Here is a 10,704-nt window from a genome sequence, read left to right as displayed (position 1 = left end):
AAGAGTCTGACATGTCAGAATTAGTGACTGAACAACAGCTATATGTATAAATATACATATGTAAATAAAACAGAATTATTTTGCTATATACATAAAACACAATATTGTAAATTAACTATATTTGTATTGTAAAAAAGTGGTGCCAGGAAAACTGGACAGCTACATGTAAAAAAATGAAGTTAGAATATTTTTGCACACCATGTACAAAATAAATGAAAACTGATTAAAGACCTAAATGTAAGGCCAGAACCATAAAACCCCTAGAGGAAAACATAGGCAGAACATTCTTAACATAAATTGTAGACATACTTTTCTGGATCTGTCTCCTATGGCAAAGGAAGCAAAAGCAAAAATAAATAAATGGGACCTAATTGAAAAGCTTTTGCACAGCAAAGGAAACCACTGATTAAACAAAAAGACAACCTACTGACTTAGGAGAAAATACTTGCAAATGATATGACTGATAAGGGGTTAATATTAAAAATACATAAACAGCTCATGCAACTCAGTGGGCAGGAGACCTAAACAGACATTTTTCCAAAGATGTAGATGTTGATGGCCAAAAGGCACATGAAAATATGGTCAACATAACTAATCACCAGAGAAATGCAAATCAAAACCACAGTGAAATATTACCTCATACCTGTCAGAACAGGTATCATAAAAAGACCACAAATAACACATGTTGAATAGGATGTGGAGAAAAGAGAACGGATGTACATGGTTGGTGGGAAGGTCAGTTGGTGCAGCCACTGTGGAAAACAGTCTGCTGCTGCTGCTGCTGAGTCGCTTCTGTCGTGTCCGACTCTGTGCGACCCCAGAGACAGCAGCCCACCAGGCTCCCCGTCCCTGGGTTTCTCCAGGCAAGAACACTGGAGTGGGGTGCCATTTCCTTCTCTGGTAAACAGTATGGAGGCCCCTCAAAAATCTAAAAATAGAGCTATCGTATATATATAACCCAGCAATTCCACTCCTGGGTATATACCTGAAGAAAACGAAAACACTAACTTGAAAAGATACATGTACCCCAGTGTTCACAGGAGTATTATTTATAACAGCCAAGATATGGAAGCAATCTAAGTGTCTACCAACAGATGAAGCAAAAAAGAAGATGTACATACATACAATGGGGTACTACTCAGCCATGAAAGAATGAACATTTTCCACTTGCAACAACATGGATGGACCTGGATGGTATTATGCTAAAGTGAAAGAAGTCAGGCAGAGAAAGACAAATACTGTACATTATCATGTATATGTGGAATTAAAAAATAAACTAGTGAATATAACAAGAAAGTAAGTAACAGACTCACAAAGAGCACAAACTAGTGGTTATCAGTGGTGAGAAGGAAGCAGAGAGGAGCAAGATAGGGATATGGGATTAAGAGGTACAAACTACTATGTATAAAATAAATACGCTACAAGGATTACTGTACAGCACAGTGAATATAGCCAACATTTGATAATAATTATAAACGGAGTGTTAGTTTTAAAGCTTTAAATCGCTATGGTGTATACCTGAAACAAATACTGTAAATCAACTATGCCTGAATGAAAAAAAAAAAATAAGAAATGCTGGAAAACTATATTCCAAAGAAAAGAAAATGTAATCTCTCTTTAAAACTCAATCTAATTTTTGTCCCTTTTCTTTTAAGACACTAAAGCTAACACCCTATCCATGGGATGTATGTAGAAATTTAGGGAGGCTACCCTTGGCAGAGTGGTGGGAGAATATTTCAGGCAGCTCTCAGGATGTCAGGAAAAGATAAAAGCAACTTCTAGGGTCAAGAAGAGATAGAACAGAGCCCCCAAGGAGAGAAAGGAGGGAAGAATGATTTTTGTAAGGTTAGAATTCAGTGTACTATGCAGTCCCAGCTCAGAACTATGGCAAAGACACTACTTGTGTCTCCTGTTTGACACAGAACTGTTTCTTGCACAAGCCTACATTTGAGTCAGAACAGCTGTGTCTTGCCTCAGAGTCTTGCCCAGCAATGACCCAGCCATCATATTAATGGGAACCTGCACAGTCAGTGCTCTGAGCCTTCACATGTCAAACTGTTTGGTCTCTAGGAAAGATGCTATCAAATCCCAAGTCCCACAGGCGGTGCCTAAGGAGACCACTAGGCACCAGAGGGATTGCCTGAGGGAAGACCCCTGCATTGGAACTTTGGGGCTGGACTGGGGCACTCTACAGTGCCTAGAACTGGGGACAGAGGGAAGGAAACATCTTTGTTATGAAAGAGACCAAACTGATATCAAAAAAATTCATGAAGTGAAGCCATATAAGATGGAAAGAAATGAATATTTGTTATCTTCATATTTAAAAAGAAATGACAAATTATGAAAAAGTTTGTTTTAGCTTATATTTAGAGTAGGCCGCAAATGCAACTCTTTTTAAATCCTTTGAACAAAGAATAAATCAAATGTTAAGTTGGCAGGCATAATTTTACTGAATAGGTTGTTTAATTGTGTGATACAATGTCTTTGATTTTGCTTTTGACTTTCATGGCACAATCATTAAGAGGACATTTTTGCAAAAAAAAAAAAAAAGAGGGGGGCTATAAAGCTACTAAAATTAAAATATTCTGGTATTAGTATATAAACAAATAAGTCAATGGAGTAGAATAAAACTCCAGAAAAGGGCTCATGTATATATGGAAATTTAACATTAATATATGATTAAAAAAAAAGAAGATACCCCAAGTCACAGGCAGAAAAGGATATTTTAATAAATGGTACTTACTATGGTTGAATTGTGTCCCCCCAAGAGATGTGTTAAATCCTAACCTTCAGTGTCTCAGAACATGACCTTATTTGGAAACAGAGTTATGGCAAATAAGAAAAGATTCATATATTCAACTGTATGAAAGAAAACTCTTTTGCTTAACAACAACAAAATGCACCACTAGCAAAAGACAAAAAAAAAAAAAAAACAAACCTGGAAAAATATCTGTAATTTATATCACAGACAGTTGGTTATCTTCTCCATGTAAAAATCTTTTAAAATAGAAAAGAGAAATACTCAGAATCTGATGAATGGACACAGGAAATGAACAGATAGTTTACCAAAAAAAGAAAGGCAAAGAGCCTTTGAACCTATGAAAGGATGTCCACTCATAATCAGAGACTTAAAAGTTATACTGAAATACCATCTATCATTTATCAGATTGGCAAAAATCTCAAAGTTTGAAAATAAATGCTCTTGGTATGACCCAGATATATTCTTGTGTGTCATATATATGACATAAAGATATATTCTTGTATTCATTTATTGTGAGATTATTTATAATAGCAAAAACCTGGAAAGAACTATCCTTAAGTAGAGAGGGCTCCTTAAACCAATTATGACAGAGTTACAACACAGTTCTATTTAGCGGTAAATAGAAATGAGGATAATTTCTATGTACTGATGTGGGACAGAAAAGTATGCTGCCATTTGTATAATTAGAGGGGGATATATTTCAAAGATAAATACATATTTGTTTATATTTGATAAAGGAAATACTGGAAGAAGAAACCAAAAACTAAATAAATGAAGTGTAGTGGAATTCTTAAGGACAGGAAAAGAAGCAAGAGTTCTCCCAAAAAGCCTCTTCATACAGTTTTGACTTTAAACCATATATTCCAAAACTGTATTTAAATTTTATTTAAAAGGAAATCTTAGAACAGGAAGCAAATGGAAATAAATGAATCAAACTGTATATCAAAGTGTGTGTGTGTGTGTGTGTGTGTGTGTGTGTGTATATATACACACACACACATATACATGCATTTTCTTTAGGAATTACATCAAATGATTTTAAAATACAGTACTCTTACTGAATATCTTTGATGAGATATAGTCCAGGAAAGGAACAAAATAAACTACAAAATATCTTAAACTTCATTCATGATTTTATTATAAGTAATAATACTGGTATTGTAATTTTGAAAAATTTTAATAAGATGAAACTAATTAATATTATGTTATTTTTATTAAAAATCAAGATATTCAGTATAAGAGAAAAAAGATAAGTTAGGCAAAAGCCCTTATAAAGGTACATTTGAATTAGAAATATCAAACGGATCTTTTTTATAGCTTTGTTTTTTTTTAATGATTTGAAACTATGATGACAGGAAACATTAACATGTCTAGTTCTTATGGGACCTATGTCCTATGTATGCTAACCACATGTGCAGGCATGCTAAGTCACTTCAGTCCTGTCTGACTTTGCGACACTATGGACTGTAGCCCACCAGGCTCCTCTGTCCATGGGATTCTCCAGGCAAGAAAACTGGGTTGCCATGCCCTCCTCCAGGGAATCTTCTCGACCCAGTGATAGAAGCTGAGTCTCTTGCATTGAAGCCAGATTCTTTACCATCTGAGCCATGGCTGACTCAGGTCTATGTCCTAGAATTATATTTTTTTATATAACATTCACTTGTTCTCATTAACCAGCATTGAAAGGATTTTGACTAAATATAACCAGTGCTATGAACTATATTCTAAAATCATCAATAATATTAAAAAAGCACTGCTTTTATTCTATAGTTCATATTAAAAGTATAATGATTTCTAAAACATATATTCCTTAGCAATGTTTACTGTGGAGGTCTAGATGCAATGATACTCTAGTAATAGTGAACATTTTTGGTCTCTAGACTTTGTTTTTCAACATACCCATCCTCATGGAAAGATACCAGTGTCTTTTGGAGAATAGTTGATTCCAGGTCTGGAATAGGGAAAATGCAATATAAATCTAGACATATTATTATGCCTGAAAGAAGAAAGCATTCAAACATTATGGTACCATGTCCTAAGAGTGCAGAAACAAGTGTGAAGGGACCCAAGGGCCATTATTTGGGACAATTTGAAAATAAAAAAATAATGATGGGGGTGAATGAAACACACTGCATATTTAAAAATTGTGAGTTGACATGAAAAGAATACAGGGGACTTCTGGCTCTAGTGATGATGATATAGCTGCTGCTGCTACTGCTAAGTCACTTCAGTCGTGTCCAACTCTGTGTGACCCCATAGATGGCAGCCCACCAGGCTCCCCTATCCCTGGGATTCTCCAGGCAAGAACACTGGAGTGGGTTGCCATTTCCTTCTCCAATGCATGAAAGTGAAAAGTGAAAGTGAAGTCACTCAGTCGTGTCCGACTCCTAGCGACCCCATGGACTCCAGCCTACCAGGCTCCTCCGTCCATGGGATTTTCCAGGCAAGAGTACTGGAGTGGGGTGCCATCGCCTTCTCTGGATGATATAGCAGCAAGTGCCAAACAATCATCAGCCACAACCAGCATGGAAAGGAAATACAGAAAAGAGGGGATATACACATACGTAAAGCTTAAGTTTCGTCTAGTCAAGGCTGTGGTTTTTCCAGTGGTCGTGTATGGATGTGAGAGTTGGACTGTGAAGAAAGCTGAGTGCCTAAGAATTGATGCTTTTGAACTGTGGTGTTGGAGAAGACTCCTGAGAGTCCCTTGGACTGCAAGGAGATCCAACCAGTCCATCCTAAAGGAGATCAGTCCTGGGTGTTCACTGGAAGGACTGATGCTGAAGCTGAAGCTCCAATATTTTGGCCACCTGATGTGAAGAACTGACTTATTAGAAGAGACCCTGATGCGGGGAATGATTGAAGGCAAGAAGAGAAGCGGACGACAGAGGACAAGATGGTTGGATGGCATCACCGACTCAATGGACATGAGTTTGAGGAAGCTCTGGGAATTGGTGATGGACAGGGAGGCCTGGTGTGCTGCGGTTCATGGGGTTGCAAAGAGTCAGACACGACTGAGTGACTGAACTGAACTGAACTGAACTGAAAGGGTCAGACACAACTGAGCGACTGAACTGAACTGGACAGCTGATTCACTTTGCTATACAGTACAAGCTAACACAACATTGTAAATGTTATCATTGGATATCCCAATAAAAATTAAAACAAGACCCCCCAAACACTCATCAGCCACAAACACACACAAAACTGGGAAAGAAATTAGCAAAATATAAAAACAAGTGAATGTTCTATAAAACCCTGGGAGAAATAATTTTCAGCAAAACACAAAATTTTAAGCATTCTTCTAATTTTATAATTTATTGTGAAATAGTTGGTACTGGAGAAGGCAATGGCACCCCACTCCAGTACTGTTGCCTGGAAAATCCCATGGACGGAGGAGCCTGGTAGGCTGCAGTCCATGGGGTCACTAAGAGTCAGACACGACTGAGTGACTTCACTTTCACTTTCCACTTTCATGCATTGGAGAAGGAAATGGCAACCCACTCCAGTGTTCTTGCCTGGAGAATCCCATGGACGGAGAAGCCTGGTAGGCTGCAGTCCATGGGGTCGCACAGAGTCGGACACGACTGAAGCGACTTGGCAGCGGCAGGCAGTTGGTTCTGTTTTAGATAACAGAATTGATGATGAAGCAAGGAAATGTAATTTGGATGAAAAAATCTTTAAATTCAATAAAAATTCCTTAAACAGCAAAAAAAAATTAATAAATAAAAATACTCTGTAAATCTATAAGGAACAATATTCTTTTTTTTTTAGGAACAATATTCTTATATTTATTTATATAAACAATAATGTGTACATGGTTAACTGGCTGCGACTTTTAAATGACATTAATAAAGTCAGTTTTTATTTTTCTAAATAGAAAATTCTAAATTCAAATTATATATGAATATCTGCAAGATTGTCTTAAAAAGTAGAATGTTTTGGTCTAATGAACACATAAAACACATGATACACTAAATCTATAGAAAAACCTATAAATCACAAAATGACAGTTTTCCCCTTAATTAAAAACATGTCCTCATTCTGAAAATGGTTTATTATATCTTTATTTTTTTACTAAAGTCAACTTTCTATTTTAAAGTCTAATTTTCATATAAATATATTTTCTTACTAGTAAAAATGATATGCCCTCATGATTTAAACATTAATCAAAATACTGCTGCAGTTTACATTTTTAAAATGTTACTACTAGAATTACTTCCTTGGTGGCTCAGACGGTAAAGCGTCTGCCTACAATGCGGGAGACCTGGGTTCAATCCCTGGGTCAGGAAGATCTCCTGGAGAAGGAAATGGCAAACCACTCCAGTATTCTTGCCTGGAAAATTCCATGTATGGAGGAGCCTGGGAAGCTACAGTCCATGGGGTTACAAAGAGTTGGACACGACTGAGCAACTTCACTTCACTTCTTCACTACTAGAATTAAAATAGTTAAAAATGAGGCATGGAGTCATAAGTGTGCTAACATGCAAAAGTATAGAAGATGCTACTAGAACAGTAGCTATTCTCTTTTCCCAAAATTATCTGGGTGTGTTTCCACTTTTGGCAGCTTTAATGATATATTTTGTGAAAAGTCTCAGTAGGAACAGATACATAGTTTTGGTTGCCTTAAATTACAGTTGCTTCACTTTGTAAATTTATGGGTAAATTTCATATTCTGTGCTATTTTAATACCTTGCTTATATAGATGAGGGAGGAGGGAAACCAAAGTAATGTTTAGTCCCTATATTTGGCTTTTGCCAAGGAAATGTGAAGAATTTCTTAAAGGTTATTCATGAAGGCTGTTTGAGAAGATTTTACATGATCCTTTAAATTTTAAAATGGAGAAACTTGAAGATCAATTGAAACTGTATGTTGATTGTGATGGGTTCTCTATATAGCAGACTTCATTAGTTGCTACAGCTGAAAGATTATTCTGTATTACTGATAAAAAGAAAATCTCATGTGAAGAATGGTCCACTAATCTTTCATTTATGCAGGCTGACTTCATTTTCTACATTGCTTACACTAACTGAAAAATCAACAGTTTATTTCCATTAGGATTTAATTTTATATCTGTAAGTAAGTATTACACACAGTGTTTCACTTAAAAACTATTAAAACAGACTGTCATTTTATGGGTCAGTTCAGTTTAGTTAGGCTTCTGTGATAGCTCAGTTGGTAAAGAATCTGCCTGCAATGTGGGAGACCTGGGTTCGATCCCTGGGTTGGGAAGATCCCCTGGAGAAGGGAATGGCTACCCACTCCAGTATTCTGGCCTGGGGAATTCCATGGACTGTATAGTCCACGGGGTCGCAAAGGCTCAGACACAACTGAGCCACTTTCACTTTCAGTTTAGTCACTCAGTCGTGTCTGACTCTTTGCAACCCCATGAACCGCAGCACACCAGGCCTCCCTGTCCATCACCAATTCCCAGAGCTTCCTCAAACTCATGTCCATTGAGTCGGTGATGCCATCCAACCATCTTGTCCTCTGTCATCCGCTTCTCTTCCTGCCTTCAATCATTCCCCGCATCAGGGTCTCTTCTAATAAGTCAGTTCTTCACATCAGGTGGCCAAAATATTGGAGCTTCAGCTTCAGCATCAGTCCTTCCAGTGAACACCCAGGACTGATCTCCTTTAGGATGGACTGGTTGGATCTCCTTGCAGTCCAAGGGACTCTCAGGAGTCTTCTCCAACACCACAGTTCAAAAGCATCAATTATTCAGCACTCAGCTTTCATTATAGTCTGACTCTCACATCCACACATGACTACTGGAAAAACCATAGTTTTGACTAGACGGACCTTTGTTGGCAAAGTAATGTCTCTGCTTTTTAATATGCTGTCTGAGTGCCCAAGAATTGATGCTTTTGAACTGTGGTGTTGGAGAAGGCTCTTGAGAGTCCCTTAGACTGCAAGGAGATCCAACCAGTCCATTCTGAAGGAGATCAGCCCTGGGATTTCTTTGGAAGGAATGATGCTAAAGCTGAAACTCCAGTACTTTGGCCACCTCATGCGACGAGTTGACTCACTGGAAAAGACTCTGATGCTGGGAGGGATTGGGGGCAAGAGGAGAAGGGGACGACAGAGGATGAGATGGCTGGATGGCATCACTGACTCGATGGATGTGATGACTCGATGGATGTGCGTCTGAGTGAACTCCGGGAGTTGGTGATGGACAGGGAGGCCTGGTGTGCTGCAATTCATGGGGTCACAAAGAGTCAGACATGACTGAGCGACTGAACTGAACTGAACTGATGTTGGTCATAGCTTTTCTTCCAAGGAGCAAGCGTCTTCTAATTTCATGGCTGGAGTCACTATCTGCAGTGATTTTGGAGCCCAAGAAAATAAAGTCTGTCACTGTTTCCATTGTTTCCCCATTTATCTGCCATGAAATAATGAGACAGGATGCCATAATCTTAGTTTTTGGAATGTTGAATTTTAAGTCAGCTTTTTCACTCTTCTCTTTTACCTTCATCAAGATGTTCTTTAGTTCCTCTTCACTTTCTGCCTTAAGGGTGGTTCATCTGCATATCTGATGTTATTGATATTTCTTGTTGCAATCTTAATTCCAGTTTGGGCTTCATTCAGCCTGGCATTTTGCATGATGTACTCTGCACAGACGTTAAATCAGCAGGGTGACAATATACAGCCTTGATGTACTCCTTTCCCAATTTGGAACCAGTCCGTTGTTCCATGTCTTATTCTAACTGCTACTTCTTGACCTGCATACAGGTTTCTCAGGAGGCAGGTAAGGTAGTCTGGTATTCTCATCTCTTTAAGAATTTTCCGAGGGAGGAGCCAAGACGGCGGAGGAGTAGGAGGGGGAGAACACTTTCTCCCTTACAAATTCATCAAAAGAGCATTTAAACGTCGAGTAAATTCCACAAAACAACTTCTGAATGCCGGCAGAGGACACCAGGCACCCAGAAAAGCAACCCAACTCTTCGAAAGGAGAGAGAAGAAATACAGCTCCACCCACCAGAACACCGACACAAGCTTCCCTAACCAGGAAACCTTGACAAGCCACCTGTACAAACTCACACACAGCGAGGAAAAGCCACAATAAAGAGAACTCCACAAACTGCCAGAATATAGAAAGGACACCCCAAACTCAGCAATTTAAACAAGATGAAGAGACAGAGGAATACCCAGCAGATAAAGGAACAGGATAAATGCCCACCAAACCAAACAAAAGAGGAAGAGATAGGGAATCTACCTGATAAAGAATTCCGAATAATGATAGTGAAATTGATCCAAAATCTTGAAATTAAAATGGAATCACAGATAAATAGCCTGGAGACAAGGATTGAGAAGATGCAAGAAAGGTTTAACAAGGACCTAGAAGAAATAAAAAAGAGTCAATATATAATGAATAATGCAATAAATGAAATTAAAAACACTCTGGAGGCAACAAATAGTAGAATAACAGAGGCAGAAAATAGGATTAGTGAATTAGAAGATAGAATTGTAGAAATAAATGAATCAGAGAGGATAAAAGAAAAACGAATTAAAAGAAATGAGGACAATCTCAGAGACCTCCAGGACAATATTAAACGCTACAACATTCGAATCATAGGGGTTCCAGAAGAAGAAGACAAAAAGAAAGACCATGAGAAAATACTTGAGGAGATGATAGTTGAAAACTTCCCTAAAATGGGGAAGGAAATAATCACCCAAGTCCAAGAAACCCAGAGAGTCCCAAACAGGATAAACCCAAGGAGAAACACCCCAAGACACATATTAATCAAATTAACAAAGATCAAACACAAAGAACAAATATTAAAAGCAGCAAGGGAAAAACAACAAATACCACATAAGGGAATTCCCATAAGGATAACAGCTGATCTTTCAATAGAAACTCTTCAAGCCAGGAGGGAATGGCAAGACATACTTAAAATGATGAAAGAAAATAACCTACAGCCCAGATTATTGTACCCAGCAAG

Source organism: Bos javanicus, chromosome 6 (genome assembly GCF_032452875.1).
Source record: "Bos javanicus breed banteng chromosome 6, ARS-OSU_banteng_1.0, whole genome shotgun sequence".
NCBI classification, from domain to species: domain Eukaryota; kingdom Metazoa; phylum Chordata; class Mammalia; order Artiodactyla; family Bovidae; genus Bos; species Bos javanicus.
The sequence above is the reverse complement of the archived record's forward strand: the minus strand, read 5'-3'. Positions refer to the sequence as shown.